General features: G+C 40.4%; 1 protein-coding gene across 1 annotated transcript in view; it reads right to left on the reverse strand.

Moving 5' to 3' along the window:
• The window catches only part of LOC125459071 (zeta-sarcoglycan), a 986,421-nt gene that overhangs the window by 958,454 nt on the left and 13,875 nt on the right, over positions 1–14,092 (reverse strand). The window contains exon 4 of the mRNA XM_048545022.2: positions 11,712–11,983. The gene's annotated coding sequence lies outside the window, so the exon portion shown is untranslated. The remainder of the gene's footprint in view (positions 1–11,711; positions 11,984–14,092) is intronic.

Here is a 14,092-nt window from a genome sequence, read left to right on the forward strand (position 1 = left end):
AGGATGACCGTAGTCCACTCCCTCTGGTAACTTCATTGACCGGTTCCAGCCCACAACTGTGCATCCCCTTGACTGGTAGCGACACATGACCTCCCTCTAGGCTTGGATCCTTTAGAGACAAAGGGTTGACTGTGATATTCTCCCTTAAAATTTGGGCACAGACCTGCTGTGCAAAGCAACCCCGACTGCTTACTTTTCCATGGCTGATGCCTGGCACTGGTATGGTAGGCTGCCCTAGATTACATGCTCTGAATGTTCCTGACTGACAGGTGACCCCATGGATTTAGGTACAGAGCACTCACTGAAGTCTTTTGGGCATGTCCCACTGCTTGCTGCAGATGTACTGAGTTTGGCCAAATGCTGCTGCCATGTCGTATAGGTGGTAACCTGATGTTGTTCCCTGAAGTGAATGTGCACTGTGACAGTAGCCTATACAAACAGTTGGTGAGGTATCTTTCCTTGTGCTGTTACTGTATCTGATGCACCTACATACTGCTGGTTGCTGGTATGCCCTACATCACAAGTGTGGGACTGCACTGTCAAAACCGTGCCATTGCATAGATACCCCGGGATGGTGGCAATGGTTCCCTAAAAGGCAGGTGTCAGTGCCTAAGGTGAAAGACCGCATGTAGCTGGTATTCATGGCTCGGACCCTGCTCTGTAGCTTGGTTGCGGGCAATATGGAGGTCATTTAGAGCAAGGGCCAAGCTGGACCTGCCACAAACCTGTTTTAATTCTCATGTCAATTTTTCCCATTGCATTTGGTTAGTTTGCATGGCATCGTTGGTAACAGCACAACCTGTGTTGATTTGGATTGGTATCAGGCCCTTTGACGAGAAAAGCAGAACATCAATGGGTAACTTGATGCTCCTTGGCAAGAATTTCATCACGCCACTTGAAAAAGAGATGTTCAACAAATGTTTCACGGGTGAGGGTTATGAGGAGAGGTAAGCAGCAGGGTCAGAAGCAAAGACAAGGAATACCTCTTGTCACAGACTCCCCTCCTCAAGAACGTTCACTGTGTTCTGCTATTCAGTCCTTCAATTAGGCACTGATTGGCTTTGGACAAGAAAACAAACCCCAAATCTCCCATCCTCGTGAACCCACACAGTTTGATCTATCAATCACTCTACACAGCAACAAGCGTTTCCAGCTGGTTTTATTCCAGTGATGCCAGGGCAAGATCCTTAGGTCGCCCTTTTCCATCCAGAACGAACTCTGATGGAGTGAGTTTCAGATATGTCACTACCCCACAGAAATAAATGCTCTTCCAGCCACCATAATCAAAACCGGTGACAGCTAAATATCCCACCATAAAAAAAGTGTTTTAAAATGCTGATTAGAAGTGTTGGTTATTCTTTGTAATATCAGAGAGATTTTTAAAAATTGTAACTATAGACTGTAACATAGTAATAACACCACATGCAATTCAACATGTGCAGTATAGTTAATTTTTGAAAATGATTTTCTTAGCCTGTTAAGAAGGTATAAATGTATTTCTAAAATGTACAATTGTATCAGCTGACAGATATTAATAATCAAAATGCTTTACAAGTTTCAATTCTTTATTTTCTAGTTGATTGTACAAGCACTAGAATAAATATTTATTTTCTCTCTGTTTCCTTCTTCCAAACCACAGGCCACAAAACACTGAGAAAAAGAATGCAATACCCTTCAAAGTCTAGCTAAATGTATGCTGCCATTGCTTAGATGTGTGACTGTATAGCTTGGGACAGCTTTCTCTCTACTGTCTTATCTATGAAAAGCTCCATTTGGAACTGTGCCCCAGAGTTTGAAAACATGCAGGTAGAAAGGTACAAAATATTACTTTTAGAAAAGGGATACATCTATACACAAATGTAATTGGTACAAGATACAATATTGAGTCAAGCATCTTAAAAAATAGGTGCTCTTAAAAATGAAGTAAATTTATCATGAAAAGGCTATTCTGAAGCACGGCTGCTGTAAAATGGTCAAAGCACTGAGTTTGAGATAGCAAACTGTGGAGCTGGATGAACACAGCAGGACAAGCAGCATCTTAAGAGCACAAAATCTTGCCTCACCTCCGTCCATCTTCGATCTGCCTCGCCCCCTTCTCCCTATTTATTTCAGAGCCCTCTCTCCCTCCCCCTCCCCCTTTTCTGACAAAGGGTCTAGGCCTGAAACATCAGCTTTTGTGCTCCTAAGATGCTGCTTGACCCTGCTGTGTTCATCCAGCTCCACACTTTGTTATCTCGGATTCTCCAGCATCTGCTATTCCCATTATCTCTGAAAGCACTGAGTTCCATTAGTTAAGGAATAGTAAGAAAATTTAAAACATTGATAAAAACTGAAAGAACTGCAGATGCTGTAAATCAGAGACAGAAACCGAAATTGCTAGAAAAGCTCAGCAGGTCAGGCGAGCAACTGTGAAGAAAAATTAGAGTTAATGTTTTGTGTCCGGCAACCCTTCCTTAAAAACAGAAGAGTCACTTGAGGCTAAATGTTGACTCTGATTTCTTTCCACAGATGCTGCTGGATCCACTGAGCTTTTCCAGCAATTTCTGTTTTTGTTAAAAACATTGATATTAGACCATATAATGCACTATGCAGAGAAATCACAGTTAATGTTTCAGGGTCAGTGACCCTTCCCAGAACACGTTTTGATGAGGGGTCACTCGACCTGAAACATTAATTTCTCTCCACAGTTGCTGCCAGCCCTGCTGAGTTTTTCCAGTAATTTCTATTTCTTGTTTCTGAGTTCTAGCATGCACAGTTCTTTTGGTTTTCATATGAAGCACTGGTTACAGTACAAGGAGTCTTGTTTAACATTAGTCCTCACATTTAAGACAAGGTAAACTCTGGTGATTCTCTAAAACCTAACGTATGAGAAAAGATTCTTGTTTTAGTTCAAAAGAAAACTTGAGAAGAACAAACATGCTTAACATGGACTTTTCAGAAACTAGGGGGCATTATTTAAGGACTATATGAAATTAAGAATGTAAGAATTTAGTACAGTGTTTCCAAACTAAACAACAGACACATGAAACAACAGTCCCAGGCAGGATGATTGAAGTAAATGATATATTTAGACACAAAAGATTAACACATGGAATTTTTCTGAGAATAAGGGGGAATAGATGGATAGGAAAAGGTGGTGAAGAGCAATTGAGAAAACACTGGTTGAGTGGATTCCCTTCCTATTTCAAACAGTATAGTTGATGACAGCCAGTTGCATTGTTCTTGTGCAACTCACAAACACACTTTCCAAGCAAGAAAATCCCAAACATGATTAAGAAGATTGGATAGAATTGAAACATTGTGTTATGAAAACATGGGTTGAGTTGGTGAACCTCTAGTCCAGCCTCCATCCTAGAGTGATCTGCCTGCCCTGATCCCATGTTGCAGAAACCACTATGGTCAGGAGATAAGCCTGTTACCTCTCGAGGCAAAAATAGGAACAGAGGCAAAGACAGGTCACACAGATGCAGCCTGCATCTGAGATCCATTTTCATGGATAAGAACATCAACTTCTCCAAAAAATAAATAAATAAGGCTTTGCAGATTCGTTTTAGAACGTAGAACATAGAAAAGTACAGCACAGTACAGGCCCTTCGGCCCACAATGTTGTGCCGCAGAATAATCCTAATCCAAAAATAATATAACCTAACCTACATTCCCCTCAATTCACTGCTGTCCATGTGCATGTCCAGCAGTTGCTTAAAAAAATCGTTTTGTGGTACTGTTCCATTTTGGTCAGGTTTGAGACCTAGAAAATCCACATAGACCCAACTCTTCCCTATCAGCAAAACTAAAGATTTTATAGAAGTGTAAATAGCTTAAACTGTGTGAACTGAAAGCTTGAGTTTTTCAATTAACATGTCTATGTCCCTTCATTTTCTAAGCAATTTTCCTCCTCATCAATCAGTCAATATTATATTAGCAAGAGAAGGGAAATCAGTATTTTTCTGTTCAATACCCAGATAGTATTAGTTAACTCTATTTACTGATGCAACTCAACTTACATCTTTTGATGGTTGCAATCTCAATAGTCCATTCACAGGCAATTTATCTTTTCAGGTCAATTGTGGAATAACTTTGATAAGATCCTTAAACAGATATGACGATACTAAATGTACATAACCAGATTCCTAATGACAAGTTGTACTCTGCGCCTCGGGCTGAAATCAGTTTTATAGATGGGTGAGATTGCTGTTTGGAGGGTTGGTGTGAATTTGATTGGTTGAATGGCCTGCTTCCACACTGTAAGAATTCTATTCTCTGATACTATGCTAGGTTCATTTAAACATTTTCCAATTTTTTTAAGATGTATTATGCTTTAGTTTAGTATTTTACACAAAGGTTTTCAGTTTCCATTTCAAGTCTCAGGTTCTCCAATCTCTGCGTTCAGGTTATTGCTTAGAATAATTTCAGCATCTTTGGGGCAGAAAAGGATAAGGTATGTAATCCTGTCCATTGCCTGTGCACTGAATCTAGCCTGACTGTAATGCCTTTAACAATTATATAGTTACTGTCATGCATTATCCAAGCTCACACATTAAGCACAGGCTCTTCAGTCAGGTACCAGGGGGTAACTGATATCCAATAAACCATTCATTCCATGGAAAGCAATAAAATCAGAATCAAACAGAAATGGAGAGGGAGAAAATGCATAAAACCCTCAGTTTTTAATTTTTTCTCATATTATGCATTTTAAATTTTGAGTAGACACAGAAGGTATCACAAATATCCAGTACATTATGCAGTCTGAAAGGAATATATAAACTGTTCAAGTCATATTGGTTGAGGAAAACAGTGATTGGGACACTCGCTCTTCTTAAAATAACTGCATGGAATTGTTTATTTCCTTGAAATAAGGCAATCGAGTTCATGGTTCTACATCTCATCCAGAGTGTGGAATGTCCGACAGAATAGCATTGGCTCAAAACTGTACTGAAATGACAGCTAGATTAACTTTTCAAACAAATCTTCAACCTTCTGACTGAGTAGAAAAGTGAGTGTGCTGCCACAGATCCATGGCTGACTCATATGCTTTATGTGCTCTCATTATTTGGCACAGAGGCTACACAGAGTACCTGCTCCTTAATCATGAGATCTGAGCTGACCCCAGTATTGGGCCTGAGGTCTTATTTCCATGAAGCCAACAAGCCGCTTGCATAACTTAATTGTTGGTATTATAATAGTCCTCAGATAAATGAGCGAAGGTAGTCAATCAGGCAGGGAACAGCAGACAATTGAGTCCCAATTAGGAAAGGTAGCTGATTAAGCAATGTTATGGAAAAAAAAATTGGAAGTGGTGAGCACTCTGTGGCTGGAAGAGTGATCAGCCTACATACTTATAAAAACGATCACCTTGTTTTCCCACTCAGGTGCTTACCTTTTCTTTATTATTTTGTGGGACATGGGTCACTAGTTGGACACAGAACATTACTGCACAGCACAGGCCCTTCGGCCTTCGATATTGTGCCGACCTGTCATACCAAGCTGAAGCCCATCTAACCCACACTATTCCATGTACGTCCATATGCTTGTCCAATGCTGACTTAAATGCAGTAAAGTTGGCGAATCTACTACCGTAGCAGGCAAAGCGTTTCATTCCCTTACTACTCTCTGAGTAAAGAAACTACCTCTGACATCTGTCCTCTATCTTTCACCCCTCAATTTAAAGCTATGCCCCCTTGTGCTTGCCGTCACCATCTGAGGAAAAAGGCTCTCCCTATCCACCTGATCGAACCCTCTGATTATTTTATATGTCTCAATTAAGTGACCTCTCAGCCTTCTTCTCTCTAACGAAAACAGCCTCAAGTCCCTCAGCCTTTCCTTGTAAGGCCTTCCCTCCATACCAGGCAACATCCTTGTAAATCTCCTCTGCACCCTTTCCAAAGCTTCCACATCCTTCGAATAATGCGGTGACCAGAACTGTACGCAATACTCCAAGTGCGGCCGCACCAGAGTTTTATACAGCTGCAGCATAACCTCATGGTTCCGGAACTCGATCCCTCTATTAATAAAAGCTAAAACACTGTACACCTTCTTAACACTGTCAACCTGGGTGGCAACTTTCAAGGATCTGTGTACATGGACACCGAGATTTCTCTGCTCATCTACACTACCAAGAATCTTACCATTAGCCCAGTACTTTGCCTTCCGGTTACTCCTACCAAAGTGCATCACCTCACACTTGTCCACATTAAACTCCATTTGCCACCTCTCTGCCCAGCTCTGCAGCTTATCTATGTCTCTCTGTAACCTACAACATCCTTCTTCACTATCCACAACTCCACCGACTTTGGTGTCATCTGCAAATTTACTAATCCATCCTTCTACGCCCTCATCCAGGTCATTTATAAAAATGACAAACAGCAGTGGACCCAACACCAACCCTTGCGGTACTCCACTAGTAACTGGTCTCCAGTATGAACATTTCCCATCAATCACCACTCTCTGTCTTCTTTCTGCAAGCCAATTTCTGATCCAAACAGCTCTATCTCCCACAATCCCATTCCTCCGCATCTGATTAGTTTGTCAGGCCATTTTAGAGAGTAGTTAAAGAGTCAATCACATTATTGTGGGTTTGGAACCAAATATAGGCTAGATCAGGAAAGAACAGCAGATTTCCTGAAGGGAATTACAACTATCAATGATAATTATCATAGCTACCATTATATTACAGATTTTAGTTAATGAATTTAAATTCTACCAACAGCCAGGGTGGGATTTGAGCCCACAGCCCAGAGCATTAGCCCGGGCCTTTGAATTCCTAGTCTGCTGATAATGCCACCACTTCACCATTGCTCGATACAGATTGAACAAAGGCATAGAGTACATTAAGTTAAATAAATTCTGGATCTTTAAGTATTTTTGATACGTGCTCCTTTCACCAGCAAAATTATCTCATTTATACAATGTGGTGGATAGAACACCCCAGGCTGGATGAATACAGCAGGCCAAGCAGCATCAGAGGAGCAGGAAAGCTGATGTTTCAGGTCTAGATCCTTCTTCAGAAATGGGGTAGGGGAAGGGGATTCTGAAATAAGTAGGGACAGAGGGGGAGGCGGATAGAAGATGGATAAAGGAGAAGATAGGTGGACAGGAGACAGACAGGTCAATGAGGCGGGGGTGGAACCAGTAAAGGTGAGTGTAGGTGTGGAGTTATCGGGGTATAGGTCAGTCCAGGGAGGATGGATAGGTCAAGGGGGCAGAAGGAGGTTGGTAGGTAGGCTATGGGGGTGGGGCTTGAGGTGGGAGGAGGATATAGATAGGAGGAAGGACAGGTTAGGGAGGCAGGGACAAACTGGGATGGTTTTGGGATGTGGTTGGGGGAGGGAAGATTTTGAAGCTTGTGAAGTCCCCATTGATACCATTGGGCTATAGGGTTCCCAAGTGAAATATGAGGTGCTGTTCCTGCAACCTTCAGGACGCATCGTTGTGGCACCACAGGAGGCCCAGGATGGACATGTCATCCAAGGAGTGGGAGGGGGAGTTGAAATGGTTTGTGACTGGGAGGTGCAGTTGTTTTTTGCGAACCGAGCATTGGTGCTCCACAAAGTGGCCCCCAAGCCTCAGGCTAGAAATGTATGTGCTTTCCACTGCTGTACTGCAAGCTCTGTGAGCCACTTAGCCCTCCAAAAGCATGTACTGCTGCACAGCCAAATTTCTAGATCTGGAATGAGTTGTAAAGCACATCACTCTTACCATAACATGTTACAGCATAGGAGGAGGCAATTCAACTATTTGTGCCTGAGCAGGTTCTTTGTAAAAGAGCTATCCAATTAGACTCACACAAGGGACAACCTTTCCATATGTTTCTTCGCTAAAGCCTGAGGAATACAGGCTTTGGTAATAAAAGCCTTCCATGCAATTTACATCCATTACTAAGTTTGTCACTCACAGTTCCATTTCAGTGGTTTTTACAAGAAAATGTCCTTTTTCAAGAGAAATGGGTCTTGAAAAATAGAAAATGTTGACAACTAAATATAGTTTGCAGTAACTATTTATACATGCACACAATGAACAGTATCTAATTGTTAATGAAATACATTTTCATTATTTAAAGCGGACTCAGTATTCATGGCATTGAAATACTCGGTGCAACACAAAGTGAACTAACCGGAATGTCCTTCTGCTGTTTACATTAAATAAGGAAGGAAAGAATACTTTTGGGACTAAACTATCTTCCAAAACATTCCAGCTTGCACTGAATCTAGTTTCATTATATATTGAATTCTGCCCCAATGTGTGTCAACTTTATAATCAAATTTTGGCTTCTTATTTTTGATGGTCTATTACAATAATTTTTATAATGATATCAACTTTTTTTTGTTCTCTGAGTTTTGTCTGTCATTTTCCATTTATTGTTGTTGCCCCAAACACTTCCCCAGCCACAAAGGTGGTACAGTAATGTGTTTCTAGCCTTTCATCAGAAAATAATCTATATATTTTTCTCTCTCTGTAATATACCATGCAATTATCAATCAGTGCCTTCCCTAAAACCTGTTACTTTGTTGTACAAGGAATGTTCGGCACAATCTGCACATCATCACTTCATGGTTCTACATTGAGGCAACAGCAAATTTGGGACAAATATTTTCACACTTCAACTTAATTTGAACACACATAATGTTCAAAGTAATTTCCATGATTACAGACAGAAGAACCAGTGTCCCTTTAACTACTGCCAGTTATTTTGCAAGGAATTTCACAACATAGAAAACATACATGACAGCAAAATGTTGTTGCAACACCACCGCAATTGTTTCACTTTCTTTTGCATTGACATACTGAGTTCAATGTACAATACTTAAAATTTTAGTCAGAATAAAATGTATGGAACTTTGGTGATTGCATTATAATAACTTCTGTATTACATCAGGGAACTGTCCAGATTAAAAGAAATAAATATGGGATCAAATAGATTATGAGTGTCATTAACATATTGGAGTTCTCATTTAAATTTCTGTAGAAAGCTGCTCCAGAAGAACCAAATCAGTAGGTAGTAGATTAATCAATGGAAATCAATCAATGCTCCATCAAAGCATCAGCTACTTTATGAAGCATTGCAATGCAGATCATGAATTCTCTAAAATCTTATGTAAAGTTAAAATATTTTAGAGGCACATTCAATTGATGAATGCATTACCAATTTGTCAACCTTTTAAAATATCTTATGGGCCTCATTCAGTCTCACTTGTTTTCCAATTCAGTTGTATTACTTCTTCCTACTGAGTATTGCCAACCAACTCCCATATACCTATCCTGATAATCTAGTCATGAATGACACTGAACCACTAGGAAATTTGAAACACAGGCCTAAGATGCCAAAATTAGAGTTTCAAAATATGCAAAGTAAGAACATGGCATAAATTAAGAACAAAGAATTTCCAGTCCCAAGGACTTTTTTAAAATAAAAGTTTATATGGCTGGGAATTGTTAGTTTCCCCCTTCTTGGTAATGAAAATGCTCTTCCTGCTACAAGTTTATTATTTTATGACAACGCCATCTTTAGAGGAAGCTACAACATCAACTGAATATGTAACAAGGAAGTTGAGAAATATTGTAATTAACTGCTAAGAACTTTGAATAAATAAGAATCAAATACATTTTCAGCTCAATAACCTGTTGTTAATATCAGTCCAGAAATCTGTAATGTATTTTTTTTCCAAACTTGCTAAATGTCCATAACTGATATCATTTTATCAAAGGTCTTTCATCAACAGTTGAAATTCAGAAAAACATAGCATAATAAGCAAGTCATTAAAAAATGTGTACATTGGCATTGGAGGGAAGGAAACAGAGGAAGTAGCAACCAGAGAAAAGATAAGAGACAGCAAGACCATGAGAAACAGTCAAAGAGCGAGATGCAGAGAAAAGGGATTTGGGTCACGAGCCCACTGGAAGTTTATAATGAATGTGTCAGGATCAGTGCTATCATGAAATACGCAGGCTAAATACCTTTAGGTAAGTCATTTTGTCATTTCAGAATTCAACTGTAACAATTGTGCACAGAATTCAGAACAAATTGAACAAACACTACAGAATCAAATCTTCGCACAACAAGATAATTGATCATTTTAAAATGTTATTTTGCATGATGCAAACATCATAATCAAATACAAACAGTGATGGTTAAACCAGTAGAAAACTACAATATCTGTGTTTATTCTGAGTAAGCCATGCATTAACATTCTGATGATGGCTACATCCCTCCAGTTCTACACTATAACACTCAGCTTCATAAATCCCCAGCAGCACTTTCTATTCCAAGGGGCGAGATTGAAGAGCATGCAGCAAAAAGGCTAAAGTGGTTCAGTAATCTAAGTGTTTCACAATAAAGCAAAATTCACCCAAAATACAAGGACTAACAACTGAACGTAAAGTCAAATTGAGCAATCCTGGATATGTCCCTCCAGCTGGACACATAGTAATAACATGCAGTGCATTAGGTGAAATTATTATTGTGATAACCAAAAGTAGTCTGAACCTCGCAGTCTGAGAAATGTCTCAGCAAATGTCAGACTCAGAAGTCCACAAATGCTGAACGAGGTTAGACGCGAGGAATTAGTAGTCCAAAACGCTAATCTTTTCCTTTCCGATTTTCTAGAATTACTATTTTATGTTTAGCAAAGTATTGTTCGTCGTCGAGCGCAGCATATCTTGCGCGTATATGGAAGCCAATGACTGATGTGATTTAAATTGAGGTTTAGTGTTCAAGGGGCAGTGAGTGACAAGTCTTCAAGTACTATACGAAAAAAAATCTTGAAGGCGAGTAACGTTATGTAGGGTAGATCGGATAGAGAGAGATCAGAAGGAACGCAGATCCGGTTAAAGCTCTGGGATGAACTCTCAAAACAGTTTCATTGCGCTTCCGTGCAGAGAATCAAACCATGCACGATACAGCAGTTAGAAGTTCGCCTTGTATCTCCACAACATTGAGGTTACACACACTTTTAAAATAAGCCTAATGAATACATAAACACAACAAACAGTCGCAACACACCACTTGCCAACTAACATTTGCGAAGTGGTTTACCGAATTAACCGTTTAAAGAATAGCTCTGTTTCGGTCAACAAATTTCCACAGATCAAATCCAGGAGCGTTATGGGACACAGATCGCTCCAACCATTCTGAATGAACCGAACATGGATTGTTTAAACCAAACAAAAAAATAGAATCGCCCAACATTTTCTACAACTACAGCTAGCCCCACAAGAAACATGAGACACAGAAACAGGCGCGCAAGCCTCTTGATATACACTAAGTGCATGCATCCAATGTAGAAACCAATATCAATTATACATTCGGTTTGAGAAAACAACTTTTATATTTGCATATTCATTCAAATAAAACCATCCCTTTTTTTCATTCGTTCCAAAACGCAAGCGGTTACATAAATGGGAGAAACCAGAAATCTCAGATAGAGGAATAAAAAGGGAAATATTGAATGGAGAGGTGGAGCGATCAGCGGAGAGAGCCAGAGGAGAGAAATAAACATTCAGCAGAGAGGCAGAGAGGAGGAAATCGGGGAAGGAGTGGAAAGTGTTACAAGGATTATGGTTTATCTTTCTATTTGCAAATATTCCCAGCAGTCTTTAGGGTCTTTTCGAATGCAGACATTATAAGTATTCATTCGGTGATTAACAAGATTCTGTAACCTACGTGAAATTTGAAGGCGAAGAGTAACAAGATTTTTCTAATCACTGATGTCACATACCTTTAACTCTTTGGAGTCCAGGATTGCTGTATCAAATCGCAGGCAAGAGACAGAAATGAAGAAGTAGAAAGTTGGAAAATCTAGACTTCCAATTCCCAGCTCAAACTCAGCATCGTCCTTCGCCGAGCTCGGGTTCCGCTCAGTCTTATTCCCATAGATCACGCCTCCAGTGTTTAAAAAAAACACTTTTCTTCGCCAGGATTTCTTTAGCAAAAGCAGATAACGTCGCTCGCCAGCAGATCACGTCTCGTATAACCAAAATGAGAATTCCTCTTTCGGGAAAAGAAAGAATTTCTTCAGTGAGAAACTAAATGCCAGAAAATCGTTGCATCATTAACAACCATCTCCCTTGTATGGCATCATGCGGCAATTTACAGGAACACAAATACTTAAACTGGCGAGTACAGTAGCTGGTGAGAGCCTTTCTCCATTATGCTGATGTAGTATCTCATTTCATATCTGATCAGCTGTAAGCCATTAGCATGATCAATTTTGCCGGTTGCGGTTCGAAACAATACCCAGAGAGCTGACTTCAGACTGAAACTGCTGACAGCTGAGAATATTCACAAGATAATACCAGGGAGCCAGAGGAAATGCTCTCATTTTAACATTCTCAGCAAAGCGATAGAGCAGGAAGCGTAGGCAGAAAGGAGCATCTGTAGCAGACAAGGGCTGATTCACTTGTGTTTTACTGCCCTCGACCACCAGGTGACTACACTCCTGTCTTTTAAAGACAGAGGGGTTTCTTGTAAGTCGGCAGCGCTGATATTCTACAACAGCGGTGTTCCGAACGGTCTTATTGCCCGTCCACTTTCCAGTTCGTATTCGGTAACTGGGAAATCACCACTAAAGCATCATTTGGCCAGAATGTTGGCATGTATTTACTGATGCTCTGTTGAATTACACAGTGCGAATTTAATCGGTTATATATTTGAAAAGCCAATTTGCCTACAAACTTCTAAAATACAGTTTTTAAAAAAATAAAATCTTAATTCCAATAAGGAAAATTACAATCAATATGAAACAGAGCAATGGTTCCAGTCTGGGCACGCTGTTTGTTTAACTCCGATGAAAGCATGTTGAAGAGGCTACCAGAATTGCTGGTCGTTAAAGGCAGGTTTTAGTGCATCGTCCGGCTCAACTTTGAACATCATTTTAATTGTTTTGCTGTAGTTCAACTACGCGTTATCACTGTGCCAACTTAGTCACGTAATTTTAAAATGCTGCCTTTCCTCAAGGTTCTTTTTTTCATCACGTCTCAGGTAACAATTTACCAGTCGCTCTTATAACCGATTATAAATAACACTGGGCCAATCGACAGGATATCCCAACAAAAGGGAGCCGGCAAGTATCAATGCTTACTCAGCAAATAGGAATGAAGTCTATAGATCAGTAGGAGACAGTCAGCAAACAGCTCCCAATAAAACAACATGTAGCACACATATTTAGCCACCATTTTCAGTAACTGAGCGCGTCAGTTGAGAATCAGAGACATACAAAATGCAAGCAGACCTTCGGTTCAACTAGTTCTCATTGACAATGTTCCCAAACCAAACTTAGTCTCACTTCCCTGTGTTTGGCCCATATCCCTCCAAACCTTTCTTTTTCATGTACTTATCCAGATGTATTTTAAATATTGTAACTGTACCTGCACCTGCACCCACGACTTCCTCTGGCAGTTCATTCCACATACCAAACACTCTCTGTGTGAAAAGGTTGCCTGGCCTGTGCTTTTTAAATCTTCCTCCTCTCACCTTAAAAAACGTGTCCTGCCGTTTTGAGCTGCCCCACCCTAGAGGAAAGACCTATGCTGTTCACCTTATCTATGCCCATTATGATTTCACAAACCTCCATAAGGTCCTTCTTCCACCTCCCACACTCCAGCGAAAAAAGTCACAGCCTAGCTATATAGCTCTAACCCTCCAGACCCGTCAACATCCTGATAAATCTTTTTTGAGCCACCTCCAATCTAACAATATCCTTCCTACAGCAGGGCGACCAGAACTGCACACAGTACTCTTGCCAAGTGGATTAACCAGCAGCAATTTTCAAGGATGGTTCTTCCTGTCCACTAACGGACACAGAGATCCAATCTTCAGCTCACTGAGTCTATCAGTAAGCATGTTATCACTGTGGAGCAGGATCTTCATAAGGTGATTGGTTTAGAAGTCACCAACTGACCCTCTGCAGGTATAGCTATAAGGCACGCCTGATAAAATCTAGCCCCAGGAATGTTGAGATGTCATACCTACTGCGTTTCCTCCAATTTCTTCAGATGTTGTGCACAGCTAAATGCATAGCAGCATGTGAAAAAATCAAAAAGGGAACAGCGTGGCACGTTGATCGGCATGCACGGACCCTTGGAGTGCAATTCAGAGGGA

Source organism: Stegostoma tigrinum, chromosome 1, assembly GCF_030684315.1.
Source record: "Stegostoma tigrinum isolate sSteTig4 chromosome 1, sSteTig4.hap1, whole genome shotgun sequence".
Taxonomy (NCBI): Eukaryota; Metazoa; Chordata; class Chondrichthyes; order Orectolobiformes; family Stegostomatidae; genus Stegostoma; species Stegostoma tigrinum.